General features: G+C 46.0%; 1 protein-coding gene across 3 annotated transcripts in view; it reads left to right on the plus strand.

Annotated features, from left to right (window-relative positions):
* Positions 1-16,558, plus strand: part of STRN3 (striatin 3) — a 1,674,795-nt gene that overhangs the window by 717,203 nt on the left and 941,034 nt on the right. The window lies entirely within an intron of this gene.

A 16,558-nucleotide genomic window follows, 5' to 3' on the forward strand; every position in this document is an offset into this window, starting at 1 on the left:
AAAGCAATGCATTTAATAGGCATCTTGCATTTACCTGGTTCCCAACGCGCCTGCGTCCCATGCAAGAGTGGTTGGCGAAACAGTGGTCTCAGGCAAGCAGTCAGTGGGACGATCTAGTGGTAGTTTTGCCAACATTGTTACAAAATCTTCGCTGGTGGACAAGAGAACCTAACGAGAGGAAAACCTTTCTACGACCCAGAGATACATCATTGTACACGACGGACGCCTCAATAGCAGGGTGGAGGGGGGGGTCACTTCCTTCACCACACAGCTCAGGGTCTGTGGTCTCACACTGCAGCTCAGAACCACATCAATGTGCTAGAACTTCTGGCAGTATTCAAAGGCCTTCAGGCATTCGAACCCCATTTAACAAACCTGTCTGTGCAGATCCTAACAGACAGCACTACAGCAATGTTTTAGATTGACAAGCAGGGTGGTACACTTTCTCCAAATCTGTACATGCTTGCACAAAGAATCTGGAGATGGACACTCAAACGGAAATCCCCTATCAGAGGAACACGAGTGGCGTCTACACAAAGGAGTCGTAGAACACCTCTTCTCTCAATGGGATTTCCCAACTATTGTCTTATTCGCCACACGCAAAAACAGTCAATGCCCAGACTACGCGTCCAGGTTCCCCCAGCCAGGCTCCAAGGGGAACGCCGTATGGATGAGCTGGTCATGAAAATTTGCTTACGCTTTTCCCCCCAACTCCTCTCACGAGGAAGGTGGTGAACAAGTTATACACGGAACCAATGACGCTTATCCTAGTTGCTCCTATGTGGGCAAGACAACCATGGTATCCACATCTGCGCAAACTGGCGATGTGCGATCCCATCAAACTCCCGGGCCAGTACAACCTACTCTCCCAGCACAAGGGATTAACGGTGCGCCCTCAACCACACTCAATGAACTTGTCAGGATGGCTCCTGAGGTCATAGAGTTCGGGCATCTCAATCTAATATACCTCAAAGATGCATGGGTATCTTTAAAGAATCAAGAAAACAAAACACTAGGCACTGTTACTTTGACAAATGGAGAAGATTCGTAATTTGGTGCCAGACTAATTAGATCTACCCCCTATAATGTACCCCATCTAACATTCTCACTTATATGCTCCACTTGCTAGATGCAGGGTTAGTGTATAGTTCCCTAAAAGTCCACCTGGCGGCATATTCAGCCTACACAACTTTCCATAATAAGGTCTCATGGTAGAAGGTGCCAGTCATCAAAGCATTTATGGAAGGGAAAACCGGGGGGGGGGGGCACTCCACCAGCACGAACACAGCCCAATGACTTGTTCTTGGGTGGATGGCCCCTGGGAGAGTCTCAACCAAGTCTTTAGCTCACTGTTCTTTTCAAGAGAAGACATTTCCCCACATTTCAGTCTTTGTCCTGCCCAGGGGCAGTCCAGCACTGAAATGCTAGGCAATTCTCCTCTGAACAAGAGTACCACAGCAACCCCATACACATGTTCTAGCCTAGTTGGGCATCATCAGTGAGCTGAAGCTGTCTCTCTAAGAGCAGTGAGCAAGGAGTCCACGTCTGGAGTCCCCTGGAAGGGGTAAAGAGACTCAACCCTCCAATTTCTAACCCATCGCCAGGTTGGGACCTCAATGTGGCACTTGCTAAGCTCATGCGACCCCCTTTCGAGCCTATGCACAAATCTAGTCTCAAACAACTGACTTATAAGACAGCCTTCTTAGTGGCTATCACTTCCATAAGAAGGGTTGGTGAAATCCAAGCATTTTCGGTGCAGGATACTTTCTTTACATAAGGACAAGCTTGTTTTACGTACTCGCCCTAGGTTCTCACCTAAATTAATCTCCAAATTTCAGGTAAACCAGTCAATTGAGCTACCAGCTTTCTTCCAGGAGGCCAAGAGCTCTGCTGAGGTGAAACTCCACACACTGGATGTGAGAAGAGCGGTCCTCTACTATGTAGACAAGACCAGACGGCTAAGAAAAACAGATCAATAGTTTTTCTCCATAGCGCCAGGTGTGAGAAGGTGATCGCATCTCTAAGAACACTATCTCTATGTGGATAGTCGGATGTATCCAACTGTGCTAATCCCTGTCAGATAAGTCTGCCTTTTACACCACGGTAGGTACTGGGACCACTCTGGCATTAATTGCAAATGTTCCATTAGACAGTATTTGCAAGGCAGCTTCATGGAGCTCTGTCCATACTTTCACTCAGCACTACTATATTGACGCCCATTCCAAGACAGATACACAAGTGGGCCAAGCGGTTCCAAGACATTTATTCGCTCATGAACCTTATCACAACCCACCTCCTTCCACTGCTTGCTAATCTATGCACAGCATGTGATCTAAGCATATTCCACAAGCCTCAGAAGGTATACATTACTCACTGTAATCGTATTTCTGATGCTTGTATCTGCTTAGATTCACATGCAACCCACCCTTCCTCCCCTCGGAGAGAAGGCGCATGAATGCTTATGAGCTTGTCTGATACGTAGCTTCTTGGATAAAACTATACTCACGCTACACCTCATGCTACCTCATGTCAGAAAAATAACAATCTGAGGGACCTCGACGCGTGGGGGATCATGGGTACAGTGGACATCACACTAGGGATAGTATTACTGGCACGCCCTGTCCACGTCTCTTTTCGAGTTTGGAAAACAACTTTATTACTCTGCAGCTTCCAGTAAATGTCGGCCTAGGCACAGCATGTGCATCTAAGCAGATACAAGCATCAGAAATACGATTACGTTGAGTAATGTATTAGAGATATAGAGAGAGTTGGGGATTCCCCATCGTGTTATAACATCTTGCAACAACATTTAACTGCTGTCTGAGCGTCAACCCTCTTACAGGGGTACGGTTCGACCCTTCCACTGAATACGTCAAGCACTACAAGAAAGTTAGGTGCATGACTTAACAGATGGTGATATGTGGCAAAATGAATTTGCACGGCCTGAGATGGGGCCCCCGGGGGTGGTGCCATGCCAAAAGCAGCCTTCTTGGTTCCTCCTGGATTAAATTGATGACCCTTGAAACATTGATGAAAGAAAAGTCTGACGTGCTGCCTCTGGGATCCCTGGAGCCCACTTGGCTGAATACACCGGTGAGACAGCGACGTGTTCATTCATATATGCTAATCCATGTGCACTTCTGGCTGGTTTCCCTTACTGTTTCCAAATCGCATCTGTGTCCTTCATCGGTCCCTTTTTTCTCCACCTTGCCTTCTCTTTTGTTGTCCGTGTTTGCAACTTGCTCAAACTGTCTGTCACATACACTGGACTGTCCTCACACGTATGCTGGCCATGGTTTCAGGGGTGCTCTGGGTGCTACATGTCTTTGGGATTATCCCTAGGTCCACTCTCCATTATGTCAGCTGCTTGATTACCTTTGGACACTGTCGTTCCCCTTTGTATGTGCAGAGCATTTGACGAATTGCAATGTTTGTTGGCAACCATATTGGATCTAGAAGGGTTGCAGTGTACGTGCCATTGATAATGTGTCCCTGCGGAAGTTTGAAACCCTCGCTCTTTCCAGATTTTCCCAAAATCATGAGCTACACCCCATGCATATCTGCTATCTGCGTATATGGTGACTGAGTCAACAGATGCAAGATGGCATGCAGATGTTGATGCTTTGATTTCTGCAACTTGGGCTGAGCTCAGAATGTGTGTCAATTGGGTAATTAAAACATCAAACTCATCATTCAACAGCAGCAAATGCAGATGATGGAGCACCGGAGGAAGGAAGACGCAAGGACGGCCCGTCCACGAAAATAATGTGCCCTTCTTCCAAGGAGACCTCTTGTACGTCAGGCCTTGCCTTGTGGTAGTACTTTGAGAAACAGTCATACAGACAGGAAAATAGTCATCAGGCAGTGCAGATGCTTATTGCTTCACTCTAGTGAAAGTGGCATTTTCTTTCAAAGGTATCGCTACTGGTTCACAGTAAGTAATGAGTCGTGCATCATTTGAGCCTGTGATCCCTCTTTTGTGGAACATCCTGAAGCTAATCTGTTAAGTGTGACGCTGCAAGTACTTCAGTATGTGTGGCTAGAGTATATGCTTCTACAGTGGTGGGCGGGTCTACCGCCAATGCAGGGTTGTAAGGTAGATGAATGTATCAGCCCTGTGGTCTGCAGTTGATTGTCATGCCGATGGCGCTGATCAAGTCCATACCCAAAAGACCTATAGGGGTAGTTAGGCTGAGTAGGAATGTCTGTGTAATGGTGAGTGGCCCCGTTAAAGGTAGACGTGTAGGGACACCTTCCACTCATATGTTAACTGTAGCTTTCCCCTTAATGTGGTAGGGCACTTTTTGTGCTTTTAGGGTGCTTTCTTGAAGCCCCTATCCTCAAGGAGACTTGTGTGGCATCCCTGTATTCAAGCTGGCAGTGAGGGATTGGATGTATCCAGTTTAAATATGGGCACAATAACGCTTGGTCCTTGGTGCATCCTCATGTCAACATGAGAAGTCGGAGTATCCAGTTAGAAAGGGGGGTGCTTGTGGATTAATGGCTGATATTGGGGTTCCCTTTGGACGTTATTAGGAGGCCTTTGTGTATGCTCTGTTATTGGCCTCAGGCACCCGGGGGGGAAGGGGGGTCTGTTAAGTCCGATCAGACCATCCATATGCATTTGGTTGGGGCTTGCGTGTATGTGGTGAACTGGTTAGGACATTCTGCTTTCCATTGTCCATGCCCTGGCAATGGTGGCTTTGAGAACCCTGCAGGGGCTGATATTGGGGTCTAGGACTGAATGGGGCAACATTTGTGTCTCTGTTATCCCCCCTTGTCCCTCATGCACCTGTTCCCCCAAGGCCTTATCTTTGTGGTTGGTTAAACTTAGCGAATTCCAGCGTCAACCTCTTCTGTCTTTTCATCCTTCTTTTCTAAATGCAAACTATGCATGTGCACTACTGTTGGCATTATTTGTCATTTAAATTTCCAGTCAATCCCACAATTTTCAACAGTATTTTCATGCTACTTAATGGCAAGTTTAACTGATTCTGGGCCAAATGCGATCTCCATCTTAGCTACAGCGTGTTAGTTGAACATGGCATTTATGTGACTGGGCATTGGCCATCCTTCTTTTAAGACACAACAAGGGGAACTAGCCACAACAGCCCAGAAGACAACAAGTGAGAGGGGTGGTGTCCACTCCCCAGAGAGTGCAAAACAGCACACTATAAAACTTCATCACGGAACTAAAAATCCTCTTTTCAAAACCCAGGTGTCCCATTTAGAAGTTAGAACTGTGCTGCATTGTTTGATTACAGAGGATGAAGGCAGGATTAAAATAACGTGCGCAGCGGGGGAAATCAGCTGAACACATCCAGGTGTAGAAGCACGGCTCCTGCCCTTTGGCAGCTTGTCGGTTTGTCTTTGGAAATATCCCGAATCAACAAGGAAGCACTGTGCTAGGACCAATTCTTCAAAACCAAGTCTCGGTATAGAAGAAGCAGAAATAAATGGACCGCAAACATGCTGACGACATCCACATTTTCCTCCCCTTGTATGGCTCCTACCCTGCGGACGTGGCTTCGCTGAGCTCCACTTCTGCCACCATCCAAGCCTGGATGGTGACACATGGCCTCTGCCTCAACGATGAGAAGACTGAACTTCTCCTCGTTGGACCCCTGTGTGCTAAAATAAATGGATGCAAAATACTCTGCCTTCAACATTGATGGCACGCTGATCTCTGTATCACCAGCACTTAAATCTCTAGGAGTTTACTTACACGCAACACTCTCGCTAAACCGACAAGTAAATAACGTATCATCTTCAGCAGCCCACTCAACCAAAATCAACACCGCCGGACAGTATATCTCTGCAGATAGCTGCCTTATGATTGCTCGTAAAAATCCCCCAGACTATCCAGAATAATGCCCTACGAGCCGACCCTGAACATACCAAAACCTGAACTTGTATCTGCTGCCCGTAGACCAGTACTGGCTCCCTATCAGGGAAAGGATCTCATTCAAGACCCACCCCATTACCCACATATGCATCCCTATATTCGCCCCACCTTACATAGCCCAGTAAATTGCCATGATTCAGTCAAACAGACCCACAAGTACACCCTATAACCATAGACTTGCACAACCCAAGTTCAAACGCGCCATAGCAAGAGGGTCAAACCTTCCAGTAATTGCTGCGAAACAATGGAACTCTCTCTCACTTGCACTTAGGACCGAGGAATCCTATTGGGCCTTCCTCAGAGCCCTCAAAACCTGGCTCTTTATGTGATATCTGGTTTTCCGACCAAAAAGTATGCTGCCCTCTGTACATGGTGCAAAGATGAATGGTGCGTGTAACTATCTGAAGCCAATGTAGATGTACTTGCTGCGTAACTGTCGATCTAATGTATTTGTACCTACTCGCTGTATAACTCGCCGTCTCTGGGCTTCATGTAACTGGTTAACCACAGCGCCCTGATGCCCAAGGGTTTGCATGCGCTATACAAATGAAGAAAAAAAACACCAGTCTTCTTTTCTAAATTATGCACAAATGGTCATTGCCCCATCTGCTGTTTTTTATTCCCTCAAACCGCAAACGTATCCAAGAATAAGCAAAGAATGTGTACATATTTCATTGCATGTTCTTTTCTCTTTGATCATTAACAATGTCTAGACAGTCTCAAGGTTTGCAACAACGAAATTGTTGTGTGCAATGTATTACTTAGTGGAAAGTTTGCATAGCCTTCTCAGGACACAAGTGACCTCTGCTTGTTGACATAGACGAGCCTCCCTTATCTCTTCTTTGATCACCAGATCCCTGCCGTAGCACACAGGCAACATCACATGCTCCCTTCCCCCATATTTGTGCAATGTGAAACATATCCAGCACAAACACTTTCCTAACTTGAGTGTTTTCCTTCAGCTTTGGCAGCAAGTTAAAATGGCTGAGCTTCAATGTTGAAGACAAAATGGCACCTCACACGTGCGTCCACTGACGGGGTCAAATTAATGACCCTGTTACAATGGGCAAGATCAACCGGTTTATGGTTGTGTAGAATGGTATCAATTAACTTGAATGTTTCCCCGGATACATGATAAATTATGGTCCTCTTATCTATTTTTGTAGTTTTATGCCAATGTTTTCAAGTTTATTTGGAATGGTAGTAAACCAAGGAGAGCTTGTCAAATACTATCCCTCTCCAAGCAAGACAGTGGTCACTTATTCCCAGAATTACATTGCTACTATAAAGCTGCCCAAATGAGTCCTGGCATATTGTGTACTATAGGTAGGAGGTTATGGATGAATTTAGAGAACTGTTGGACAGCTTTGCTTAAGGTCGTCCCTCAGGAGTACAACTACGGGACTACCGCCTCGACCACACAGTTGAGAATGGGCTTGTGGAACACGAGGGGCTTCTCGCATTTAACCAGAAAATCTGATGTGGCCCTGGCAGACTTTGATGTGCTCTCCTTTCTGGGAACATGGTAAGTGACGCAACCACTTCTCGATGGCTTCGACCCAGTCCACTCACCGGCATTACAAGGCTTCAAAGGTAGACCGAGATCTGGGTTAATAACAGTATTACTGGCGTCAGAATTCATTCTGGCCATGATCATAGATTGGACAAGATACCCCACCCACGATCAACCTATTTTGCGAGAGGAGATCTTACTACTCAACGTGTACTGTAACCCAGCAAGAGTAAAGACAACGACACTGCTGAACTGTATTGAAGCTCTGATTGACAATGCAATGGCTAGTAAGAAGCCCTCGCACATCAACATTGTGGGCGATTTAAACGTGGATCTTTCTCCGCGTGCAAACAGTTCCACTGGACGTGCACATGCATGGAATAATCTAATGGACACAAGAGACCTAAACAATCTGCAGTTAGCGGTTGCGGGAACCGCCCCTCAGATACCTTCTCAGGAAATAAATGGTATTGGAGCAACCATTGACTACATCCACACCACTCGAATCCTCCTGGCACTTTTAGACTCTTTTGCAGTGATTCACACTAAATTTAGCAACCATAACATCATGACAGCTGTCTGGCATACGGATAAACCCCTGGCGAGACACCTAAATGCCTTTTTAGAACCAAATACTGCTGGCAATAAGATAAGATTGTCAGACACTGCCATCCTGCAGCTCATGAAAAGCTGCACTGTCCAGGCGAGCACTGACCTGACAACGCTGCCCGCAAATGCAGATTACTCCACTTTCTTGACTGCTGTCGGCACGCAAAAGAAAAGGACTTCTAAGTACACAAAACCCACCGTGCATGTCTAGAACGCACTACTAGTGGAGAAAAGAAAAGACTTAAGAAAACTGACTCATAGCAGAAAAGTCTCAAAGTGCCGGCTCATGGGAAGCAGTAAAACTTGCTAAGATCAACTACAAAACCTGGCTACGTAACACCAAATATCAACGATATCAAGATGATGCTGAACACATGTTACGTGTGATATGCAGCAAGAACTCGAGAGACTTTTGGGCGTTGATTAAGGATAACAATGTGAGTGATACGGCCTGGATAAATCACAACTTTGTGCAGCCCTTACAGCAGATATGAAAGCCCGATCGTCTCATCCACCACATGGGACATCTTAGCTGACCAGAATACCATTCTAATGAAAATTAGAAAGCTTAACAACTTGCGGGCCGCTGGCCCAGATGGAATAACCAACTATGAAATAAAGCAACAACACTGTTCCTTGGAGCCTTTTCATTTTAGAAGCATTCAAAAAAATATGAGGAAACAAGATCTATTCCTCCATCGTGGAAGCAGGCAATTGTGGTTCTGATTTTCAAAAAAGGGCCCAGGGACAACCTGAACAATTACCAGCCCATTTCCCTTCCTTCTCTATTCCATAGGGAAATTATTCGAATCCCTGTTACTGGCCAAGTTTCTACATTGGACAATATCCGCGAAAACGGCGGTCCCACTTCAAGCTGGCTTCGTAAAGAATCTTGGCACGCTAGTGAACATCCTGGCCCGAGTATATTTAAAGCAAAGGTCCCTGAAGGTCGGCCAAAAATCTACATCACCTTTATAGATCTGGTTCAATCCTTTGACCAGATCGAACGATCAGTGCTTTGGGAAAAACTTGAACATCAGTCTTGCCCGCCTCAAATCTTGAATCCCATCAAGGCGTTATATACAGGCACTTCTATGTGTGTGTGGCTAAATCAAACTGGCCTGCTCTCCCCATGGATCAAAACAGGCCGTGGTGCCAAACACGGCTGCCCACTGGCCCTGACACTGTACAATGCCTAGATCGCAGATTACGAGGGATGTAAGAACAGAGTGAAGTCTTTCCCCCGACTCTAGGAGAAGAAAAAATATCACGTCTACTTTACAGAGACGATATTCTACTCATGGACCACATGCCGATAGGTCTCCAGAGGCAAATTTCCAACCTGGCCGTTTATCTGAAAGACAACTTCCTACAGATGAACAAAGAAAAAAGTAAAATCATGGTATTGGGCAAACATAAAACCACAAAGATCTTTACATGGTCAATTGCCAAGCAACCATTGGATCTTGTGGAAACTTTTAAATTCCTTGGAGTGACTTTGAACAAAAGTACCACTGAAGCTCCGATGCAGGACTGTCTACAGGCAAAGACACGCCTCCTAATAACCCAATCTGTTGCCATCAACAGAAAACATGGCAGTTTCACAATATCCCCGCTTCTGACGTTCTACAAGTCGAAAGTTGTTCCTAGCCTCACATACGGATTGGAGGCAATGCTTTACCTTCCAGGAATACTTTGGCGAAAGTTAGAGGGTCAATACTGGAAGAAAGTCTTGAACCGTCCATCTTCTCTGCCAATGTCTTTGATCAGGAGGGAGCTAACTCTGCCTTCTTTAATCTCCATTGTAGCAAGAAACGAGTTGATGATGTAATACAGAAAAACCTTGTTACCATCGTCGCCTCTGATCCTAAAATCGATTAATAAGGAAATCCAAGCCAGGCATTGTAAAAGGTTGGGAATCTGGACTAGTAAGAACAAACTCCTGCTGGCTAAGATCGACAGCACAGGAGCTGAACTCATCCAGAAAAGGTAAAGAAAAAGATTCTGGAAAATGACTGGATTCGAACTTTGGACGAAACAGCCACCCCAAGTCCACACTGGAGCTCCCCCTGGATGTAAGAAAGGTCAATGAAACTCGGTTATCTGATAAAAAGCTTGGATAGGAAACTTCGAGAACATTTTGAGAATCTGCTTAAACATCATGCATAGCAACGAAACATTAGCAAGATGGAAATTGACCGATGCAGCAATGTGCCGTTTCTGTACACAAAAGGAAACCGAAACCACTCAAAATCTCCTTATGAACTGCCGGGGGCTGATCGCCGCTCGTTCTCGTCACCTGGGACCATTATTCAAACATTTGCTATTCTACGACGAAGCTGAATGGTGGCATTGGCTGATGAGTGGGGAAAAAACCTCCTGGGTAATCGGTGTAGTCGGCTTCTTCCAAGAGTCCGGTATGCTCACCAGAGTTAAAATCGAAGAGACTGTGGCCCAGAATGTTAAATAACATATCCTTTGTGGAATAAAGTGGAGACTTGGGTTCCAGAAGAACTCGAAATTAGGAGCTTGGAATCTATATGGATTTATAAAGTACTGGAAGGATACACAGTGATAAACCCTTGTAAAAATTGTTTAAAATTCGATTGAAACAAGAATACAAAAAAAATACACACATAAGGTGAAGGATTTCTTGTGACCACCTAGGAAATTGATGCCAAAGAAGGTTCTGGGAATAATATGGGACACTTCTGAAGAGAACGTGGATTAATCCACATGGCCCTGTTGGCTTCGCTCAATATGGGGTCCGCCTATGTGTTGGTGACATTGATCACTCTCTTGTTAATCAGATTTCTTTGTGGGGGGGGGGGGGAGATTAGCCAGCTTGTTCAATGTGCATCCTTTAGGCAGTTTGAACACAGTTGTGCAGAAATTGGTAGGGGGGTGATTAAAAGGTTCCAATACCTGAAAATAAATGGAATGCTTACCAAGGCAGAATGGAGGAACAAACTTTGTGGGCACCTAACAGAATGTGAAAAGCTAGTAATTCAAGAAGGGCATAGGAGGGTGGCTATATTTAGATTTGACAAGTCTGTGGGTCCATAAGACCGCAAAACACATGGGATTCAAAAGCACAGAACTTGAAATACAATATGTGGGTCAACGTTCAGAGGTCAATTGCCAGCCCCTGTAATGGCACTTTCCTTTATATGCGAGTGAGGCATGGTATCACATGTAGACACCGACGCAAGAGCTGCAAGTTTCAAAACCTTCATTATGATTTAAAATGGGTTGGGAAACTCCATTCCTGCCCTATAACTAAGATGGGAGTATTCTAGACCATCAAACAAAAATGAAAATACAGTCCTAGTCAGTCCTTGGTCAAAATAACATGTCCTATACTAATAAACCTAATGCCTGCCCACTTTCTAATGCAATAACTGTGTAAAGGGAATGTGTAATTCAAAAATAGGAAAGTCTGTGTTCAAAAGAAATGTCAGTATGGCTGAGTAAATACCCTTCCCCCACGTTTTGTAGCACGAGGTAAGGTGGCACACTTGGACCTTGCAAAACACTCTGGCTTCGGACACAAGGATGTAGTTTGTTTGGTGGACCAGGGTCAACTTGGCCTTCCACGAAAAGTGACTAGTTTATCTGCTGGACCGCTCTGATTTTTCTCACTCCAGCCAGGTCACCATAATACATTTCAACAAATGTGTTTCCTTCCTACCACAATTCAGTATAGGTTTCCCTCTGCCAGGTTCAACCTTTCAGTCCCAATTCGTGGGGGAGGGAGGGGTTTCCTTCCCCAAGCTTTAATCGCACCTTCATAGGCTTCCCTCTGTTGGGCTCAAGCCTTCTTTCACTTTCCTTCCGCTGTCGAAGACTTTTGAAACTGCAAGGATTTTGCTCTTACCTCGCATGACCACTTCGACATTCTTTCCTCGTCACTTTTTCTCTCCTACACCAAGGCCTTTTGGTAAATGTAGTTTCGAGCACAGTGCTGATTTCAAAGTTCAAAGGCGTCTCTCGCATCCAGGTTTCCCTCTGCTGGGATCAAACCTAACAGTTCAAATCTTGAATTTCAGTTTCTCCGTTGTCCTGTCGCTTCTACGGCATCGGACATTTCAGAGACTTTCGATTGGACAATATTCTTTCGCCGGACCACTTTTACTTTGCATCTTTAATTTATAGTAGTTTACTAAGCTTTGCTTTCTCTTGTGTTTTATCGGCAACCTTAATTAGTCTGATACTGTTGCCATCAAGTTTCACGGCTTTGATCCTGAAGTCAAGGCTGATGCCAATATTGCCACTGCACCTCCCCAAAGTTGCCGTTCACCCGGGAGGGTGGCAGGCATCCTTGAAACACAAGAGGTTTGTCTCTTCTCTCTGACTGGGCTTTCTTGCGCAACCTTCAAGGCCCTTTGGAGGTAATGATCTCTCGCCAGTGTGTCCAAGGTTTCTCCGTACCTCGGTTCCGTCCCTCGGACTGTTGCTGTGCTCCGCCTGGTCCTCCGTCCTGGAAGAACTGCTCCTTCACGTGCATCACCTTGCTCCGAGTGTATCTCAGGTTTCCACCTTTTAACCATGTGTGGGCAGAGCTAATATGTACCAGGTGTTTGTAATTAAGATTAAGTGCCTGATCCTGCCTATTATTAGTGGGACATGTCCAATGTATTGCATGGGTGGTACTCCTTTCAGTCTCAGACCTCCTCTTGCTCGGCTCTGTGTTTCTGTAGGAAGGGGGGGGGTAGAGTGAGAGTTGGCAAGTTGTAATGTCCTATGAGATAGGATAAGGGGTATAGGGAAGGGGGGATACCACGTCTCGCCGTCGGTGTTCCTCCTGCACGTGTCCACACCCAGGGTCTGGAACCAAAGGCGTTGACCGTGCCCTGGCCTCCGGAGTAAGGGATCTCGGGGTCTAGGCAGTGAAACACCCTCTGGTTTTTTGCAGATACTACATGGGTGTCACTGCGATCTTCATAGACTTACTTGAATGTATGACTCTGTAGTAATCATCTGAGGTGGTAGAGGATTTCCTTATGTTGTCAAGGTGTCTGAAGGTGGAGAGCTTCTCAGTTGGATTAGAGCTATTGTGGAAGTCGACACCCAAGGATTATTTCTCTCTTCTCTTTCTAGTTTTTTCTGAAGAATTTGGAAGGGAAGAGAATGACCTTGTTCATTGAAGCAGTGTTGAACGATGGGAGGGTGGCAGAGGCGCTAATGGAAGGCTACAACTTTGCACACTTAAAAAGGAATGGTCTCATAAGGTGTGCGACACCATTATGTTGGAGAAGTTGATGTTCTTAAAACATGGTGATGGGAGTTTTTTTTCAAGATTGTTGACCCTTTCCATCCAAATACTACCAACCTCTGTGCAAACCAAAGTCCCTAGACCCTTTCGATCTATTAAACAAATGGAGAGCGTTGAAGGGTTGTGGGGTGGGAGGATGTGACTAGAAAATAGAGGCTAAAAGGCAGACCAATGGACTGTGCTTGGAGCTTGAGTCAGGGAAGGGAACTGAATGATTGGCAATTTTGTTGAGGCGGAAAGAACCATGGATTGCACGGTCTACAATGGGGGATATGTCAGATTTTCTTTAGTAATTTAATTTCTTTTACATTTGTTTTTGCCTTATTGATTTCTCTACAATAAGATTATATTTGAGATTGGCATGTTGATTCCATCCCGATTAGTTACTTGCACATTGTGGGATAGGGTGTTTGACTTGGTTTCATAAATGGTTGTATCATCTTGATGTACTAAATGCCATTAGTTTGGAATTAATGACCTAACTGTTTCAATGCACAACAAGACGGTGTGCCGCGGGACAGGTTATGTTAAAGGTACTTATATAGCGCATCGTCGCCAACGGAATTGGCCCCCAGGCGCTCTGGCGGATCTGTAAACAGGAAGGACGGGTAGGTTTAGTCGGGAGGAGGGGAGCAGGAGAGTGGGAGAAGTGATGTGCTGTTGGCAGCTTCAGCTCAGTATACAGAGTGCTGGGCTTTGGTGCTAGTATCGGATCGGGTGAGACCTCGAATTATGTAGGTGATTGTGTTGTTGGTGCGGTGTGGTAAAGTGCATGCAGATTGCTGGGAGAGATATGGTTGTGTGGTTTAAGTATGCAGAGATTGAGTGTTGGGTTAGTGGGGTCTGTGTCCTGATTCAGGTACTTCTGATTCTGTTTGTTGTATCCCTGTGAGTTGATGCTGGTTTTTCATGGGCCGACTCGCTTTGTTGGTGCTACGCTGACCCCGCTGTATCATAGTGAGTATTGTTTGGATTGATAGGTGCGTCTGAACCTTTTGTGGATGAAGAAAACTAAAACGGTCCTACTAGGCCTTGTCATTCAGATTGTGCAAGTGCAGTAACAAGAAGTGTGGTGGAGACGGAAGGGGTGTGCTGGTCCGAGCAGAATGTGCTAATGCTAAGGAGGGAAAGGAAGTGCAGGTAGGAGTGGCGAGCGTGCAGTAGCAGGAGAGGACAAAGGGGTGGGGGCATGGGTTAGGTGAGTGCTAAGGGGGAGGCCATTTGGACAAGTGCCAGGGGACTGCAGAGAGTGCAGGGGAAAGAAGGTCCGCGAGCTAAGTGTGAGGAACGGGGCTGGATGAGCTCAAGGGGTGAAGGCCCAGCCAGTCTAGTTCAGGGTGAGGGAGCCCGGTAGGCAAGTGCGGGTGGGGGGCCGGTGGGTCAGGGGAGACCAAGTGCAGGGGTAAACTGGTTGAGGGGGGCCTAGTTCCCTGTATGAATCTGAAAGGAACCAGGCAGCTAGTCAAAATGAGGCAGAGGAGAACATTAGCAGGGGAGATGGAAGGAAGAGAAAAGGAGAGCCCTTTGCATCTTCCGGAACTTAAGGAGATCTAGCACAAGTCTGAGAGGGGCAATGAGGCCATTCCGGAGGGGGACACCTGCAGAATAGATACCCACACGCTCTGCTTGGAAAAGCGTCTGATCTGCAGAGAGTTGGAGCTAGAAGACCGAAGGGCTCTAGCAGGGAGGTATTTAGGCAGAGAGAGTTGGATGTAGCGTGGTCCCAGGCTCCAGAAAGCCTTGTGGATGATGTATAGGGTCTTGAGCTTGATCCTTGCAGCATCCCAGAGCCAGTGGAAAGATTTTAGGGCTGGAGAGATGCAGTTCCCGGTCTTGATTCAAAGGATGAGTGTCGCAGTCCTATTCTGGATTAGTTGAAGGGGGCGAATGGAGGATTTGGGCAGATTGACGAAGAGGCTGTTGCAATAGTCCAGCCTAGAGGGGCCCAGAGCTCTGGAGACGGTGAGCTTCTGGCTGAAAGGGAGAATGCCTCTGATGAGGTGAAGCTGGAAGTGGGCCTTCTTGGCAATGTCCACAATGTATGGAAAGAAAGAGGAGTCGAAGAGGACACCAAGGTTTATTGCCTCGCAGGAGGATGAAGGGGCGGCAAGAGAGTATGACGGAAGGAGGGAGATGGGGTTCCAATGAGAAGGATCTTGGTCCTACTGGCATTACGACAGACCCCATTAGCAGCACACCTTGCCTGTATAGAGGTCAGACTGGAATGAGAGAGGAAGGAGGCCGTGGAGGGAAGCTTGAAGGAGAGCTGCATGTCTTCTGCATAACACTGGAAGTGAGGAGAGAAGGTGGAGATCAAATGGGCTATATGGGCAAGGTAGATGTTGAAGAGCCACGACGGGAGGATGGAGCCCTGAGGGACGCCGCAGGTGCATTGTGTGACAGAGAGAAAGGACCCAGTTAAACCTGGAATGGTCGGTCAGAAAGGAAGGTCAACCAGTCCAGTGCCAGGGCTGTGATGCCAATGGTATGACAGAGCCAGTTTAGAAGGCTGGCATGATTGACCTTATCAAAGGCAGAGGAAAGGTGAAGAAGGATTAAGCCTTCTAATAGTGTGGAGTTTGTTGGAGTTGGGAAGGAGGAAATGACATACAGTGAATGCATTTTTAAAAATGTTTTCTGGATTGTAACTTCTAAACTTTTCATTTTTTTAGTATAAAATGATCATAAAAATTCAGAAAAATAAAATGGCATAAAAAAATATTGGAGAACCAATGTTTCCCTGCAGCACTCCTATAAGGAGTTGTGCTGCACACCTACTAGTAGGCCTCAATGGGGAAGCTTTGTCTCTTGCACTGGTGAGCCTTCAAGGCTCACCAGTGCCACTAAAATATACTGGGGGCAGCAGATGGGTGAAAACAATAATAATCATGGTCATAATCTGATTGGTGATATGCTGGAGGTGGAGGGGGGGGGGGGCTCCATTCAATTTGGTGGGAGTTACCTAAAAGAAAAATCTTTCCTAATTTTGAAACAACGGTGTAGGTATAGAGCAAAGAAACACTGCCATTGCCAAGCTCAGATTGACTAGTGCTTCTTGATAAAGCCTGCGTTATGAGCTCATTGATTGGCCTCAATTATATACATTCTATTTTTATACTCCAGTTCATCACTACCCACCTGCTTAAAATAATCTTTGCTCCGGAACATTTATGTATTAACATTTTTTCAGTGTCTGCAACATGTATTTGAGCTATGGGAGCATTAGGCATCCCTCAGGTGTTGGCAACTGTTTCTA

This window comes from Ambystoma mexicanum, chromosome 14 (genome assembly GCF_040938575.1).
Source record: "Ambystoma mexicanum isolate Mex_15411 chromosome 14, UKY_AmexF1_1, whole genome shotgun sequence".
Taxonomy (NCBI): Eukaryota; Metazoa; Chordata; class Amphibia; order Caudata; family Ambystomatidae; genus Ambystoma; species Ambystoma mexicanum.